The following is a 20,003-nucleotide window of genomic DNA, read 5'->3' as shown; positions in this document are numbered from 1 at the left end:
TGTTCACCTGCAAATGTGCTAAGCGTACAGAAAAAAGATAAAGAGTCATCAAGCCGAATACCAGGGTATTTTGAACAATCTCAAGTTCTGAAATTAAAACTTTTTAGCAATCACTTCTGGAAAAGAACATTTAAACAGATTGCGGAAAGCTGGTTTGTTACTGGTCCGAGGTGGTCTACTTCTCTAAACCAGCTTGGTCAGTCTCAGCCCTCAGTAAACAATAAATACAATGAATAAATAGTATGATGCTGGAAATGTTGAGTATCTGAAAGCAGATCATTATGAGCACGAGCATTTAGTTTGAAGTAAATCATCACAAACACGCTCGGATTGAGTTTGAGTGGGAGTGAGATGGGCCTGTGCAGTTCAGACCTTTAACAAGGCAAATGTGTTTATATTTTATGAGAATGTGCTGATTGCTTGAAACTGAAAACCTGCCAGAACTATGCAGCTCGCTTCATACACGCAGATCATCATTAATTAAAGAGCACAACAGAAGCTGAATTCAGCTGAAAGAACATTATTCGTCGGCATGGGTTTTGTAGCACACTGGGGACGCTTCCCTCTGAGCTCAGATTCACGGCACTATTCCACAGAAAAACAGCCTGGAATCACTCTTTTCCTTGAAGTCTGAGAAACATTTAACATACCATATGGACAAAGAAACGCTGAAATAAATAAATGTGGAAATAAATAAATGTAGAAATAAATAAATGTAGAAATAAATAAATGTGGAAATAAATAAATATAGACATAAATACACACAAATAAATAAATGTTTAAATAAATAAATGTTTAAATAAATAAATGTAGACATCAATACACATAAATAAATAGATAGATCGATAAATAAATAAATAAATGTAGAAATAAATAAATGTAGACATCAGTACACATAAATAAATAAATAGATAGATCGATAAATAAATAAATAAATGTAGAAATAAATAAATGTAGACATCAATACACATAAATAAATAGATAGATCGATAAATAAATAAATAAATGTGGAAATGTGGAAAAACAAATAAAAGTAGAAATAAATAAAAGTGGAAATAAATAAATGTATAAACAAATAAACAAATAAACGTATAAATAAGTAAATGTAGAAATAAATACACATAAATAAATAAATAAATAAATGTATAAATAAATAAATGTAGACATAAATACACATAAATAAATAAATCAATAAATGTGGAAACAAATAAAAGTGGAAATAAATACATGTAGACATAAATACACATAAATAAATAAATAAATAAATAAATGTGGAAACAAATAAAAGTAGAAATAAATAAATGTATAAATAAATAAATGTAGACATAAATACACATAAATAAATAAATGTGGAAACAAATAAAAGTAGAAATAAATAAAAGTGGAAATAAATAAATGTAGACATAAATACACATAAATAAATAATTGTATAAATAAATAAATGTAGACATAGATAAATGTATAAATAAATAAATAAATAAATAAATAAATAAATGTGGAAACAAATAAAAGTAGAAATAAATAAAAGTGGAAATAAATAAATGTATAAACAAATAAATGTAGAAATAAATACACATAAATAAATAAATAAATAAATAAATAAATGTGTAAATAAATAAACGTATAAATAAATAAATGTATACAAATAAATGTAGACAAATTTACATATAAATAAATAAATGTAGAAATAAATAAATGTGGAAACAAATAAAAATAGAAATAAATAATTGTAGAAATAAATAAATGTGGAAATAAATAAATGTAGAAATAAATAAATGTAGACATAAATACACGTATAAATAAATAAATGTAGAAATAAATACACGTATAAATAAATAAATGTAGAAATAAATAAAAGGAAAAATATTTACACATAAATAAATAAATGTGGAAATAAATAAATGTACAAATAAATAAGTGTGGAAATAAATAAATGTGGAAATAAATAAATATAGACATAAATTTACATATAAATAAATGTGGAAATAAATAAAAGTAAAAATAAATAAAAGTGGAAATAAATAAATGTGCAAATACATAAATGTAGACATAAATTTACATATAAATAAATAAACGTGGAAATAAATAAATGTGGAAATAAACAAAAGTAGAAATAAATAAATGTGGAAATAAATAAAAATAGAAATAAATAAAAGTAGAAATAAATAAATGTGCAAATACATAAATGTAGACATAAATTTACATATAAATAAATAAACGTGGAAATAAATAAATGTAGACATAAATACACAAATAAATAAATGTGGAAAAATACAATCATACATAAATAAAGAAATAAAAGTATAAATACACATTTATTTATTTTGAATTTCTTTGTTTATTTATTAATTATTTCAGCAGCTTTGGCATTCCATAAATCTGACAAACCAAATCAAGCCGAAACATCAGTGCATCTTCATTAGAGCACGCAAACTTGAATAAATGTCTTGATATGTTGATAGCGATTATCAAGAGAAACAGAGTGAGGATGGCAAGGGTTTTGCATCAATTCAGTCAGAAAGTCTGCAGCAAAATTGTGAACTCTGTATTTACACACTGCCATCTACTGTTCACATAGTCTCATCACAATTACCACAGTAACACAGATGTACACATTTTTACACATGCAGAAATGTTAACACATAATACAACTGATGGTATTCACATGCACAGCACTGAATTACATGCTTAGAGTTCACAGCGTCTAGATTTAAGCCTCCACATAATGAAAATAATCAAAACAAGAATCCTCTGGTCTCCTCTTAGACTTTTATAAGTTGTTTTCTATCCAGCAAATGTGATGTCTTCATTCAGCTGAATAATGAATAGACTCATTTTAACAGTTATTGTTAACACGCTGTCAGAGTTTCTTTTTGATAAATTAACACCCTCATTTGCTCTCTGCGGGATCAGAGCCTCATAAATAATGAAAATCAGTGCAAATGCAAATAGTGCGCAGGATGAAGCAGAAACAATCTAATAAAAACATGTTCCACTGAGAGATGTCGGCTGAATTAGCTGTTATAAACCTGATGTTGTCAGGAAGATGAATTGAAATAATCATTTACACCAGAGGAGGGTAAATGATACTTTAAACTTGATAATAGAAAAAAAAGAGGCCATGTTATGTACTGTCTAAAACTGAACTTAACTAACTGACCTGTCCTTAATGTAACTGATACTGTCCTTTCTTAAGAAAAGCAACACAAGAATGAGTAAACAAGTTAAGTGTGATGCACTAAACATGCCTTTTACACCATGCATACACTCACATGTAGACATTTGCTTGGGGTTTTTCTTACATTTATTTAAAAAGAGAAAGAAAATGTTAGGGATCAAACCAATTTGCATGCATTTAGTTCATGTAAAGAGGTGTCGGTATTGAATACTGCAGATTAAGCAGAAGTCTGTGGAGTGGAACAATATAATATTGGAACCGTGATGAAAGCATACAGTTATGAATAATGCAGCTGATTCTATATATAGCCTATGATCACAGGGTCATTGATTGCACACAATTGGCTTCTTACGGGTTGCTATGGCGATGTGCACTGCTGATGTGCACTGCTCCGCTCCTCCAGCAGATGGCAGCAGCGCGTTGTGCTTTATGTGTGTCAGATACATGTGGACAAATGTGAAATACCAACCAAGAATGTGTACAAGAAGGTCTTTATATATAAAGCATTTACTGAAAATACTAATATATATATATACGTATATAAGGCAATAAATGTTTTGAGTGAAAAAAAAAGTTTTTTTCTTGGTTTGAGATTTTGATAAATGATGCAATACTATATAAATGAAACATTAAAAAGAAATTCTGATGTTACCCTTTCTTGAACTGCATCATAACTCAAAAACATGTTCAACTCACAATTTGAAAATATATAAAGACTCCAGAACTACAAAGATCAGGGTTAAAGGCAGAAAGAAAGTTGTAGCTTTGTGTCTGTGTGTGTACGTTCACAAAAACAAATACACCACATGAATATGATCTATTATAGCTACAAGCAAAGAATGACTTTGTTTTCACTTTGTTTTTGTTTTTTTCATCTTTATTCAAAAGCTCTATTATTATTTATGAAAAAGTTTTGAGATTGATCTCCTCACGTTTCTCACATCTGAGCTTTTCTCTTCACAGTTTCACATTTAGAATTTGGTCAGATCAAATATGAACTCATTTTCACGGTTATGTGAGCGTTAAAGTGATAGTTCACACAAAAATGACTATTCTGTCACCATTTACTCACCCTTATGTTGTTCCAAACCTGTAAGTTTCTTTCTTCTGCTGAACACAAAATAAGATATTTTGAAGAATGTCAGTAACCAAACAGTTGATGGACCCCATTGACTTCCATAGTATGGAAATAAAAAATCTATTGAAGTTAATGGGGACCATCAACTGTTTGGTTACTGACATTCTTCAAAATATCTTATTTTATGTTCAGCAGAAGAACGAAATTCAAGCAGGTTTGGAACAACTTGAGGGTGAGTAAATGATAGAATTTTCATTTTTGAAGTGAACTGTCACTTTAAGGGAACATTCCATTTTATCATTCCTCAAACATTAAGAGAACGTTACATTTGAATATTCTCTAAACATTCTGAAACAAGCAGTAACATTTAAAAATGTCCAACTAAAACATTTAAGAAAGAATGCTCCCATGAAGAATGCATAAATAAAGTTTTTGTGCTAACGTTTTGAGAACATCAATAAAGATCAATGAAAATTATAATTTGTTCATAACTTTGCCAGAATGTTCTCTGTTAGCTGGGTTCTAACCAACTGAACTGATTCGGATCACTCTACCTAAAGGGACCAACACACAAATATAGGGTAAAATAGTCCATAAATCAGGGCCGCAACCACCATAGGCGTTGCCTAATAATCGGAAATGGTCAAATTGTCCTCCAGAATATTTGATATTTCTTAATGCTGGTCTCCATTATGCACCACTCTGTTTGGGATGACAGACAGTTTAAAAAGTTACATTTATAGGCTGGTCTGCCTCAGAGGTCTAACAATGCTCATCAATGTCAAAATGATGGCCAATCAGATCAGAGTAGGCGGGGCTTACTATTCAATGAAGACGAGTGTGAATTCCAACCCGACGCTTATAGATTTTACAGTGAAAAAGTGTGTGTGTGTGTGTGTGTGTGTGTGTGTGATAAGATAAAAGTAGCTAAACATTTAATATCTGACAACTGTTTTACGATAGATATGTTTAATGACCCACAGTAACAGTGATGCAAAGTACTCAACTTTTTTATGGAATTTCTCCATTTGGTACTGAAAATATGCATGTCATTCATAATTAAATGTGACAAGACAAGATTTTTATTTATTTATTTATTTTTTTTACATTTTTGACAGACATACAAACAAGAGTGAATGTGTGCATATTTTTAAATAAATATTATTTGCAAAGAGTCTAAATAGACTAGGCTATTAGGTTATAATTAGACCTATAACTTCTTTTTACCGTACTTATTTCTTCTTTATTCCCTTAAAGCCCTTTTAATCCTTTAATTATTTAATTTCTTTAAATAAACACCCACCCCAACTTTAGTCCCCTAAAATGTTCAAGATATGGTTACAGCCTTGCCATAAACAGCCATTTTATCAGACTAAACTATATTTTAACGATCATTTTCAGAACTGAATTAAATACAAGAATGATCAATATGTTGAATAAGAAATATGAATACCTGGAATGAGTTTCTAACAATGCATTACAGGACTGTCTTCTCCAAGAAGGATAAATGCAATGCTAGCCAACTGAAGGCATCTTTGAAGGCACTTCAGAACAGGGTCACAGCTTAAAATACTTTCTAGGTAAACAGTTCACTAGTTTTGGACTATGGCAAGCCATTTTAGCTTAAAATGTTCCCAGTGTTATTCATCATTAAAAAAAAAAAAATGTTTTTATTAGTAAGAATTAATTTAGAGAGCTCTAAAATTCAATTCTTACTAGTAACAGTTGCAGAGCTCTCTTCCATTCTTACTAGTAAAAATTCATTTGTAGAGCTCTGTAATGGGAACTGTTACTAGTAAGAACTGAACTAGAGAGCTCTGTAATTGTAGGTTAAAGGATTAGTTCACTTTGAAATGGAAATTAGCTCAAGCTTTACTCAAGCCATTCTAGGTGTATATGACTTTCTGATGAACATAATAGCAGAAATATGAATAAATATCCTGACGCATCCGAGCTTTATAATGACAGTGAACAGGGGTCATGAGTATAAGCTGAAGAAAGTGCCTCCATACACATCCATCCATCATAAACATACTCCACACGGCTCCGGGGGTTTATAAAGGCTTTCTGAAGCAAAGCGATGAGCTTGTGTAAAACAAATATATCCATATTTAACAAGTTATGAAGTAAAATATCGAGCTTCCGCCAGACCGCCTTCCTTATTTAACATACGCAGAACATGTAAAACTCTTGCAGTTCACAAAGCTTACGCTACGTAACTTCAATACAGAAGTCAGTCTGGCGGAAGCTAGGACTGTCGCGATAGTCGATATATCAACTTACGCACAATATATGGACATGACCTCAATAATTTTTGGTGACGCGATATATTGCCCATTATGTTTATACAAAAATAAATGTCACCGACATTTTGCCGATCCTGTTGCCTCTGTCATCTCGTCAGCTCTCCGAGGCGAAAGTGGGGCTCAGCTCCTTCATACCCAGAGCTGACATCGACAGGCGGAAAAACGTGCCATTCGAGTCATTATAGTGTTTTTCTCACAGTTTGGAAGAATGTGCAAATGCACTCAGTTTCCACAATCCACTGGTGCAAATATAAACATGGCAGTGCAAAATGGTGCACGCTCACAGCTAGTTTCACACAGGACATGGCAGTCGCGAGTGTCAAGATAAATTTTCATATTTAAAGCGTTTTTGCATTCCACTGCGCCATTTTTCAATGGAAACGTGTTTGTTTGACTGTTGCACTCACGTCTTTCGCAGCATCTCGTGCATGCAAGGCGCTAAAATGTGGCAAGTTAAAAGAAGTTTTTCAAACACGCCTCTAGAAAAACAGATACCTCAACAGGTCATATCTGACTGCTAAATCAGTGTCTTTGTTCATATGGACATCTAACAATAGCGTGCACCCTTACTTTACTGAGAAAATAAGGTCAGGGAAAAACCTGTAGATGGAAAATCTACATATAAGTGCCTTTTGTACACTTGCAAGTATTTTTTTCTACTTGTTATTTTGCAGTTTTTGTTAGCAAAGGTATATTTATTATTTATTCAACATTATTTTTTTTTTTGACACTTCAATTCCAGTATCTAAATATTCTTAAGAGTTAAAGGTGCCGTAGAACGTCTTTTTAAAAGATGTAGTATAAGTCTAAGGTGTCCCCTGAATGTGTCTGTGAAGTTTCAGCTCAAAATACCCCATAGATTTTTTTTTATTAATTTTTTTAACTGCCTATTTTGGGGCATCATTAAATATGCGCCGATTTAGGCTGCGCAGCCCCTTTAAATGCTCACGCTCCCCGCCCACGGAGCTCGCGCTTGCCTTTAACAGCATAAACAAAGTTCACACAGCTAATATAACCCTCAAAATTGATCTTTACAAAGTGTTCGTCATGCAGCATGTTGAATCGCGTAAGTATAGTATTTATTTGGATGTTTACATTTGATTCTGAATGAGTTTGATGGTGCTCTGTGGCTAAAGCTAACATTACACACTGTTGGAGAGATTTATAAAGAATGAAGTTGTGTTTATGCATTATACAGACTGCAAGTGTTTAAAAATGAAAATAACAATCGACAGTCTTGTCTCCGTGAATACAGTAAGAAACGATGGTAACTTTAACCATATTTAACAGTACATTAGCAACATGCTAACGAAACATTTAGAAAGACAATTTACAAATATCACTAAAAATATCATGTTATCATGGATCATGTCAGTTATTATTGCTCCATCTGCCATTTTTCGCTATTGTTCTTGCTTGCTTACCTAGTCTGATGATTCAGCTGTGCACAGATCCAAACGTTAATACTGGCTGCCCTTGTGTAATGCCTCGATCATGGGCTGGCATATGCAAATATTGGGGGCGTACATATTAATGATCCCGACTGTTACGTAACAGTCGGTGTTATGTTGAGATTCGCCTGTTCTTCAGAGGTCTTTTAAACAAATTAGATTTATATAAGAAGGAGGAAACAATGGAGTTTGAGACTCACTGTATGTCATTTCCATGTACTGAACTCTTGTTATTTAACTATGCCAAGATAAATTCAATTTTTAATTCTAGGGCACCTTTAAGTTCATTGTCATTTTAAAGTGTGTAGGCCTACTTGCATTATTATGCTGTTAAATGAAGATTATATATTCAGTGGCATAAAATGAACTTAAAATGACAACAACATCGCATATCGCAATTATTTCTGGGGCAATATATCACACAACAAAAAGTAGTTATCGTGACAGGCCTAGCGGAAGCTACATATTTTACTTGTTAAATATGGATATATAATTTTTACACAAATGCATTGCTTCGCTTCAGAAGGCCTTTATTAACCCCCTGGAGCCGTGTGGAGTATGTTTATGATGGATGGATGTGTATGGAAGCACTTTCTTCAGCTCATATTCGTTGGTCCCGTTCACTGCCTATAAAGCTCGGATGCGTCAGGATATTTATTAATATTTCTGCGATTATGTTCATCAGAAAGAAGAAAGTCATATACACATAGGATGGCTTGAGAGTGAGTAAAGCTTGGGCTAATTTTCATTTCAAAGTGAACTAATCCTTTAATTCTTACTAGCAATAATTGAATTAGAGAGCTTTCTAATCGGAATTGTAAGAATCGAATTGTAGAGCACTCTAATTAATTCTTACTAGTAAAAATGCAATTACGATGAGTAATGCTGGGAACATTTTAAGCAAAAACAGCTTGCCATATTGGACCAGAACTGAAATAAATGCAATCAGTTGCTGCTTCCGCCTGTTTAAACTGCATGAGCAGCCAGCAGTGTTCACTGCACTGAAGAATTATCAAGCCTTTGTGTACACTAATGTTAAATTCAGAAGAAACCCCACCAAATCAAATTTGCTATGACATTGAAACGTGTACTGAAAAGGTATGAAACAACCGCTGCATTAATTCTAAACGATGACTTAAATATGACAATAACTGCCTGTCACACAATCACAACTGTGACACGACAGGAGACCATAAATCATCCACGGATACCAATTTTGACAGAAACTGAAGCCTATTTACAGTGAACAAAAAAACATAAAAAAAATTAAAAATCGTGTTTGCTCCTCTAGCCACTAGAGAGAGCTGTCGAGCCTTATTTTACTCTCCTTTTCACATTGAATTATTTTATATCCAGTGTTTACTCAATATTTAATTCCCACTAGTTTTATTTTTTCTTGTCTTGTGTTGTTTTTCACCTGTCAGATTTAACCCAGGGTTTATAAAGCTCTAGATATCTTACTGAACTCACAGTGTCTCGTCTGGTCTGCACCTGTGTAATCCGGCCTGGCTGATAAAGCTAAGGTTAGTTTCCACGGCTCTTATCACTAAAGTCCAGGTTCATTCCCTTGAGTTGTGTTCTCAGTGTTAGAGCAATATCACAGAAATCCTCCTCCAGAATGGTTGGGGAATCTCTCGTGGATTTCAGCTAGAGCCAGGCGAAAACAAGGACTCGTAGAGTTACAGTTTTCTGTTGCTGTGTGTGGTCTGGTATCCAGTAAGATCCATCACAGACTCTGAGTTTATCTATCAGGATTACATGTTATCCTGTGACAAAACGAGGGATTCAAAGTCTTTGGATTCACTGTATTCTTGTGTGTCAAAGTTTTCCAGTGGGGAAAAAGAGTTTAAGACACTTTCAAAAATCATACTTTTCTTTTAACATTGATTGGAGTGTTGAAAAAAAAGCCTTTTTCTGTTCTTCTTTCTTTAAAAAACAAACCAAACTGAATTCATAACAGTGTTTAAATCACCAGCAAAATGTAAATATTCAACATCATAATAATCAAATGCATATTGTGCAAAATGTGCTTATTTTCTGTATGCATATTGTCTACCTACAGTAAATAACCGACTACATTTGCCAAATTCTGCACTATGTGTGCATGCCCGTGCAAACAGTGCATGCCCCACAGGTTAGTGTATCCCACAATGCAATGCACCCAACTATTTTGGTTGCACTTTATTTTACATACATGCACTTACTTACCAAGAATGGGTTAAGGTTAGGATTTATAGGTTCAGGGTTAGTACAGAGTTATTACCCAGTTATTGTAATTACTATAATAAAAATGTGGGGGATAGGACTGTAAAATGAAGTGCTACCACTATTTCTACACTGCAAAAATTATTTTCTTCCTCAGTATTTTTGTACTTTTTCTAGTACAAATATCTAAACATTCGTAAATAAAAATGCATGTAGGCTACTTGAGAAGCATTTTAACTCATTTTGCTTCTTAAGAAAATATCTCTTGCTTTAAGAATGTTTATATATTTGTACTGGAAAACAAGACAAATATTCTAAGTAAATAAATCATTGTATATTGTACAAAAACGATATAGGCCTAGTATATTTAGGCGCAAACCCTCTTTTGCCGTTAAAAAAACTACTGTCAGGATTTTCTTAGGACATGCATTGAAAAATTTGCACTGAAAAGGTGTGGACAGGGTTATTTTTGTGGCTGATCTTATTGCATATGAATTTGCATATGAAGGTTTACTTTCAGATGCAAAATTTATGGGAGGAGAATATTTAAATGAGGTAGTTTACTAAGGTTTGCGCTAGTCAATTTACTGGTAAAAAAGCACATCTTAAACCAAATGCTAATTTGCGCTACTCTTGGTAGATTGCGTTGGCCATTATGGAAGTGATCCGGCTGTTTTTGTGTTCTTTAATTTGCGCGTCGTCAGTAGATCAAGCACAGACCTTTCCATTTATAGTTTTTCTATATAGTGTGATCAGTGAACCAGAATTAATATCCAGTGCAATATTTTGTAACACAAATGTTTATTCTAACAAAAACATTTTTACACAAAATTTGCTTTATGCTAGTATTTGATCAGAAATAAAGGAAATAATCAACAATGGCATATGTTTAAAACATTGTTGCATATTATTTCTATTACACAGGCTCAATATATTGCATGCATACTAATTTTTAATGGTGTAAGCAATATATTTAGGCTGAATGTGCAATAAGCAAGTGTTTAAATGTTAAAGGATTAGTTCACTTTCAAATTAAAATTTCCTGATAATTTACTCACCCCCATGTCCTCCAAGATGTTCATGTCTTTCTTTCTTCAGTCGAAAAGAAATTAAGGTTTTTGATGAAAACATTCCAGGATTTTTCTCCATATAGTGGACTTCAATGGAGCCCAAACGGTTAAAGGTCAAATTTACAGTTTCAGTGCAGCTTCAAAGCGTTATACATGATCCCAGACGAGGAATAAGGGTCTTATCTAGAGAAACCATCGCTAATTTTCTTAAAATAAATAAATAAATTATATAAGTTTTAACAATAAATGCTCATCTTGAACTAGCTCTCTTCTTCTCTATTAAAATTCCGGCAGTGTAGACACTGCTAAGTGTATTACTGCCCTCCACAGGTCAAAGTTTGAACTAATTGTTATATACTTGCACTAGAATATTGTATATAACAATTTAGTTCAAACTTTGACCTGTGGAGGGCAGTAATACACTTAGCAGTGTCTACACTGCCGGAATTCGAAGAAGAAGAAGAGAGCTAGTTCAAGATGTGCATTTATGGTTAAAACGTATAAAATTTTTAATTTTTTTTAGAAAATGAGCGATGGTTTCTCTAGATAAGACCCTTATTTCTCATCTGGGATCACTGTAAACTGTAATTTTGACCTTCAACTGTTTGGGCTCCATTGAAATCCACTATATGGAGAAAAATCCTGTAATGTTTTCATCAAAAACCTTAATTTCTTTTCGACTGAAGAAAGAAAGACATGAACATCTTGGATGACATGGGGGTGAGTAAATTATCAGGATATTTTAATTAAAAAGTGAACTAATCCTTTAACAATGAGACACACCTAAACAGATTCTGAATCAGGAAACGCACTTGATTTAAATGCAAGACCCTAGAAACATTAGGCATCTGGAAGTAGGTTAACTCATTAGCAGAAACAGGTGTGATGTAACTATGGCAACCTCTCAGTACTGAGGTGAGGCTTGTGCAGTAGCAAAACTGAGATGCACCGGGTGTCGACACAATTATGTTAAACACAGCTCAGGTCCATAACAATAATAATGAACAGATACAACTTTTGATTTTAATAATGCATTAGTGAATATTGAAATTATTTTACGCCGTTAAAGGGTTAGTTCACCCAAAAATGAAAATTCTGTCATTAATTACTCACTCTCATGTTGTTCCACACCTGTTCATCTTCAGAACACAAATTATGATATTTTTCATAAAATCTGATGGCTCAGTGAGGCCTGCATTGACAGCAAGATATTTAACACTTTCAATGCCCAGAAAGCTACTAAAGACATATGTAAAACAGTTCATGTGACTACAGTGGTTCAACCTTAATGTTATGAAGCGACGAGAATACTTTTTGTGCGCCAAAAAAACCTAAATAACAACTTTATTCAACAATATCTAGTGAACACTGCTTCATGAACCTTTGAAGCTTTATGAATCTTTTGTTTCGAATCAGTGGTTCGAAGTGCATATCAAACTGCCAAAGTCACGCCCCCCCAGTGGTGAACCATTGAAATTTCAAAACACTTATGACGTAATCAAGCCTCATTTACTGAAATCGTGTGACTTTGGCAGTTTGATACACGCTCCGAACCACTGGATATTGTTGAATCATATATATATACAAACTGCAACTTTTTTTTTGGCCAGGCAGGCAGTATATATTGGCTTGCTCATCCCCTCTTATTTAGTACGGGACATGTTTCAAATATTGAACAGCCCAGAGAGTCTGACTGTGACGGCTTGAATCTGCAGAGAGGATCTTTGATCACATCTGCTCCTCAGAGGAGACGCCATGTTCTCACGCCCAGAGTCACTAGTGTCATTAACATCAAAGGATGGGAAAAACATGTTTAATCAATTTCCTCTCACTCTCTCTCCTGTTCTGCAAAAAAAAAAAAAAAAAAAAAAAAAAAAAAAAAAAAAACAGCCTTTGTTAGCTGGACTTGAAGTTCAGACTCAAAGGTCTCAAGCAGTCAAGTCCCTCCTGTAGCAGAGTTCACGTCTAACAGAGTAATTACCTCCAACGGTTCAGAAAACATACTGCAAATCGCTCGGGGAAGAAACCAAATGATTGTACAGCTTCACCTTCCAATGTCAGCGGTGGAAACGAGGCCCAGCTCAACACTCATTAACCAGCGTTTGGTACCAGATAGGATACAGCAGCAGATATTTTTGTCTTTGGGATCTCTGACTAATTATCTCTGGAGTTTGCCTGTTAAATTGAGTTAAGAAAAATTGAGAAATAGAGACAAAAGTTTTGTTTGCAGTGCAGGGTTGTTATGCAATCTCTAAAAAAGCTAAATCTAATAAAGAGACGTGACATTTCATGCTGGAAGAAGTACAAAACATGTAGGATTTGAGGTGCCACAAAGTCTAATGCTCCAAATACAAAACTCAAAATAACATCAAGATCCACTGAGACAAGGTCTAAAAGCTTGTGCACATGATATATTGCCAAACAAAAGAAAAGCAGATCGTGAGCTGCATAGAAAAGCATTGTGAGGCATCATATACATGCTCTCAAGATGAAATCTGTTCCTAAACTTATGTAGAAACCTTATATATTACACTATTATCCAAATGGCATGCATTTATATATATATATGGTATAGGATTTACTTTGAAGCAATTTTCACTCTGAATTTGCTAGTACATTTTTACAAATAATTACAAAGAAATGTCAAATAACACATTCAGTTAAACATGACATTTTTAAGTGCAAAGACGGAAATATTTTCTTGTAAAACATAAAATCTCTTTTATTTACTACTTCACAAAATCTTTTTTTATAGTGTGTTGGTGTCAAACTGTCAATTATGAATTGAGTGTCTCATCTGATTCATGTGAGAAATGCTATTGGTGTGGTGTCTGCCTAGGAAGATTATTTTAAATCAGTCACTTTTAGGTTTCCCTTTAGTTAAGATGCTGCCTTAGAAGACAGCTGCCTATATAGGGAGTAGACAGCAAGGGGAACTCACTAGGGAACTCGCTAGAACTCTAACCAATTAAAGTAGTATATCAATATCATACAGACAGACAGACAACAAATGTTGTATTTTGAGTGACTTGGCTATAAAGTCTCTTCATGATCAATTCTCTCTCTCTCTCTCTGTGTGTGTGTGTGTGTGTGTGTGTGTGTGTGTGTGTGTGTGTGTGTGTGAGAGAGAGAGAGAGAGAGCTGGGACGGGTATGGGGGGCACACCCTAACACGGGGTTAATTGTAACACACATGGTTTAAATACTTCCACATATGCTAGCATGATGAATCTTCATGTATTTACTAGTTGCCATATCGATAATATATACAGAAAAATTAATTTGCAAAAATTCTGAAAACTTTGGGAGATATCACTGAACATTGGTTTAACAATAGGAAAGGTAAATGTTTCCTCTATATTTTTTGTTTATTTAAATTTAGACAAATCTGTTATTATTTAATCTCCAAACTGTTGCAGTTTAGTTTCACTAACTATCAGAAGACACTAAGTAGGCTATTAGAACTATGCTATTCTATACGGTTACGATAGAATTGGCATAATTAACTTTTTGGATTTTCTGTTGAGAAACAATGGTGAGATTTCAACAAAAAAAATCTATGGTAATGCTATTGAATCATCGTTACACTATTGATTCTACATCATCGATGTTGAATTAACACTGAAAGTAACAAAAATAATCTTTGGTTCAATCAATGTTACAATGTGCTGCTGATTCTAAACCACTTTTGTTGAAACACTGAAAATTCAACTGAAATGTAATTACAACATAAAACTGTAATGATTGGGCATTCAGGCAGGCAAAGGAGCAGACTGAGAAGCAGATCCACATGCAGTTAGAGATTTATTAAAATAATCCACAAAGGAACTGGCATAAACAATGAAGACACGGAACAGGAGGAAACACGACCAAATAATCTGCATTCAACGACTGACAGAGAACAAGTGAAACACTAGGGCTAATTATACATAGGACAAGACTACACAAGGTAATGAGAGGGTGTGGTTTATTGTCATAGGAACACATGAGGGTAGCTATGGTAGCTAGCAAGGGGAAAGCAGCAGGGAAACATGAAGACAAATTTCAAAATAAGAGTCCAAGACAGACACTGGGAACACAGACAGAGATTGTTACAAAAACAATGTTGCCATCTGATGTTCCAAGTTAATGTTGAAACAACATTAATATTTCAACCACACTTCAGTGGTGCATCAATAAATTCCTTTTAAAATATAAAAGACACCTTTCTAGAAAGCATGGTAAAGGTGTTCAATTTTTCCACCCAAGTTTATCTCCAGCCCTAATTAAACACACCTGAAGCAGCTAATCAAGGTCATTAGGATCAATGAAAACTTCCAGTTTCTTTCTTCTGTTGAACACTTCTATCTGGGTCTGGTGCTCTCATATTTATCTCTAAAGTTTAGAAGAGATCTCACCAACTTTACAAATCAAATGTCTCTTTGTGAACTCAAATATGTCTACCATATATATTAAAGGTGCCCTAGAACCAGTTTTTACAAGATGTAATATAAGTTTAAGGTGTACACTGAATGTGTCTGTGAAGTTTCAGCTCAAAATACCCCATAGATTTTTTTAATTAATTTTTTTAACTGCCTATTTTGGGGCATCATTAACTATGCACCGATTCAGGCTGCGGCCCCTTTAAATCGCGCGTGTGTTTAATTGCAGCTGGAGCTAAACTCAGCAGGACAGTGGTCCTCCAGGAGCAGGATTGGACACCCTTGTTTTATAGCAATCAGTCAGCTCTTATAATCTAATCAGAATGATAGTGAATTCACCTGACTAAGACTTGTTCACACTTTCCAATGTGCTGATGATATGATTAGTGAAATGATGTTGGCTGGTCATTAATCTTTACTGAAACCACAGTCAGAGCTCAGATATGAGAGCGAAGATCAAACCAGCAGATAAACCAACAACCAGAAACCAGCAGTAGAAAAAAAAAGAAGAAAGAGCAAAAACAGAAATAGAATGAGAGAGGAAATAAAGCGAGACTGAAAACTTTCTTATGCCATGAGCACAGCACTGTAAAAAAAATTCCTGAATATATATAGGAAAGACATGGTTGTTTATTGATTTTTTCCCCTTGAAGTCATTAAAGATGAACTGACATATAATACAGACTAGAATACATGAATCTTTTCAGCCTGATGATTCTGAGTTGTATGTTTAGCTGGTTTTATGAGCTTTGCAACTTCTGGAAGTTGCTCAGCATTTTCTGTTTTCAAGTTCTATTTTTTCCTATTTATACACTGATAATAATTTCCTGGCAATCCACATGATACCACACCCACTCCACAAATGCAGTGAAGGTCCCTCCCCGGACAACTGGGACTTTGTAGAGGTATTTATTCCCATGAGGAGGAATGAGCAAAGGCAGTCGACTGCTAAGCAAAGTAGAAATGTTCCTCGAGGGAGCGATCTCCCTGTTCGAGGCACAAGAGATGAAAAGATGGACTGCCCATGGTGATGGGGAAAATCAAACCAAAAATATAGCTGCAAGCAGTGATGATAGGCCCAACCCATGGCAACACTGTTCGAGATATCCAATATCCATTTGCAATGTAGCATTGTCAATGTCTTTGCATCAGGTTCAGAAAGTTTGGTGAGAATCGTAAGAATCCCCAATGAGAAGTAGTTAAAAATTCAGAGCCTGATTTTTCAAAAAAATCACATTCAAACCAAAATAGCTGACGCCCTGTTGGTCGGAGCTAATGACTGTGAATTAGAAAGTTGTCCAACTTGATGAGAACAATATATGTACAGAGTTTGGTGACTGTGGTTAAAACTTTTGTCAAAAGTTTATTAAAACAAGAAGAATGAAGTCAATCGGGTAAATATGAGGGCGATTTCAAAGCATTTGAAGTGACACTCTTCCTGCTGCCAGTTGGTGGCACTATGACTTTGACTCATGATAGTCACATCCATGTGATCAAAATAAGTCAATGTATGCAGAAGTTATAACACACTTCCTGTTTCTCTTTTTTCATGATCAGTATGTTGCCTCGCCATGGCCAAACAAAAATCCGCTCGTAATTTAGCATCCTTAAAGTTTTGATTTCATGCTGACTGAGATTGCTTGTAATCGGATGAGGAGTAAATCAAATTCCAGAGAATGCGTTTTTCAAACAACTCATTACTGACTTCCTTTTGGGCTATCATATGTCTTGTGTGAAAATTATACTGTATATAGTATATAAATGCACGAAGATGAGGATGAAGATTCCAAAAGTCTTTAATGAATTCAGCACAGACAATTCAAACACAGGGTAGCTTCAGTGAAACATAGATGAGACCAGACAAAATAAACTGAGAACACAGGAACTTAAATTCACATTCAGACAAAGTGATTAATGACGACACAGCTGAATGTGATGGCAAATCAAACTAGTAACCATAGTGACTAACACAGGCAGGGAAATGATGCAAACACAAACAAAGTCCAAACTGAACTGAAACTGTGACACAAACAAAGCTGCCAAAGTATTTATTTGTGACAGTTCATAAACTTATGTTTTATTCTTTGTATACCCCTTTTGAGGTATTTTATTTTAACTATATGCTGCTAATAAGTTCAAGTTCAAGTTCAATTTTATTTGTATAGCACATTTCCAACAGCCCCCAGGCTGACCAAAGTGCTTTACAGAAGAGCAAGAATAGCACACATACAAAAAATAAACCAGAAGAAAATATAAAACCACCTATTTAAGAGTTAAACATATCACGGTAATCAGTACACTAAGGAAAATAAAAAAGTTTTTAACAAGGACTTAAAAATAGACACAGAAGGGGCCAGGGTCTAATAAAGACTTGCTATTGCTGATGAATACACAGACATCCTGGTCTGATAATTTATGAAATGAAAAAATAAAATAAAATAAAAGGCATCATAAAATCCCAACAAAAAGGCAGGTGACGAGCACTGGTCAATACCAGCCCATACACATGCATTCTTCTGTATTTCAAACATGCTGCTGCATCAATAGACCCAACAACAGAGACAACAAGTGTGAGTCTACAGGACAAGACAGACCTTCAAAACAAGCAAATCTGCCGCCAACTTCTGCTGCTCTGAAGAGTCGAGAAGCACATGTATGCATGCAAGTTTTGTTACTAATATACTGTACAGATCAGTACACATCTTTGTTTTGTTTTGAATGAACCTCAAAATAAAGTACAATGATTGAAATAGCAAATTCAGACCCAAGGACTGATGAAAGTGAAGTTCAGACTGACGTCTGATCAGCGTTGGGTTCTGTGTGTGTTTGTGGTGTCTGAGCATCGTTGAGATTTCCTCTGCAGACCAGAACACACAGGAGAGGGTCTAACATCGCTCTCAAACCCATGAAGGGGGGAGACATAAAAGTCCAATGCGGTCTAGCTATATTCCTGAAGATAATTACAGGGATCAACACTGCTAAAAACAGCATAAAGTTAATAAAGGTAACGGTGAACACTAAACATGTTTTTTCGTTGACAGGAGTAGAACAGATTTCAGATCTGACTACACACAATACTACAGTAAATACACCCAGTGATGCAAGACATGTGAAACTACTAAGAAATATAAAAATGAACTCATTTCCAAATAGATCCACAAAGAATGGTAAGGAAAAGATGAGCACAAGGATGGAGGTTATGATGCAGCAGGAGTGTGAGAAAATATGTGACAGAGCCGCCTCTAGAGCCACCAGCTGATGGAGGTGAAAACCACACAAACTTAACAGTGACCAGAACTGGAGAAGCTTAGGGTTCAGGTGTAATTTCCTGAGTTGTATCACTGAATATAGGTTTAGGGGCAGTTGTATCAGGCTACTGATGAGGAGGAGGAGGACAATGAAGGCTGAGATTCGACCTCTGATCTTTCTCTGAAGGTGCAGAAGACGAAAAGCCCAAACCAGAGCTGGCAGACCCACACAAACACCAGTGATGAGAAAGATAGTCTGTCTGATTTCAGTGTGCAAAGAAAATGGATCATCATGAAGATCCAGTGGATTTAAATGCAGATCTTCGTAGTACAGCAGCTGTGTTAAAGATGTCACGATTGTAGTTGTTTTTGTCCTCTATGATCACTCTGAATTGCTGAAAGACAAAATATGTGAGCAAGTGATTTACTTTGCCGCATTTAAAATGTATTTCCAATATCATCCATTTGAATAATCATCAACACAACACTTCATTGGTTCTCATGTGTGAACTTCTGTCATCATATTTGAGTCTGTAAATAATGTTCAAATATTATTTTCTGTGAATAAAAGAATAAAATACAATCCAAATCTATCATGTCTCTTTAGAAGCCTTGGATTAAACTGCTTCATTCCTATGGATTTATTTTTCCATCTCTTTATGAACCTTTTAATGCATCAGAGTTTTGAGAGAACAGACTTTCAATGGAGGAACAGAAAACTCTCATATTTCATTAAAATATCTTCATTTATGTCTTGAAGATGAACGAAAGTCTTGCCTTTAACTGTATGAATGTGACAAATTAAACATTTTACTTTCTAAATCTTTCTATATTCTTCATGTTTTAATAAACTTTTGTCATGTTTTAAAGAAGTATGCTTATTTTGATGTGTTGACTAACATACTAAATAACATGTGAAGAACAATTATAATTTTAGTGTTATTTTTAGTGTCTATCTGTAGTTTATTCAATATTACAGTCAATAAGTTAATCTATTTTAAACATACTAGTGTAATCACAATTATATGACATGGCAATACATGACAT

Source organism: Megalobrama amblycephala, linkage group LG11, assembly GCF_018812025.1.
Source record: "Megalobrama amblycephala isolate DHTTF-2021 linkage group LG11, ASM1881202v1, whole genome shotgun sequence".
Lineage (NCBI taxonomy): Eukaryota > Metazoa > Chordata > Actinopteri > Cypriniformes > Xenocyprididae > Megalobrama > Megalobrama amblycephala.
The sequence above is the reverse complement of the archived record's forward strand: the minus strand, read 5'-3'. Positions refer to the sequence as shown.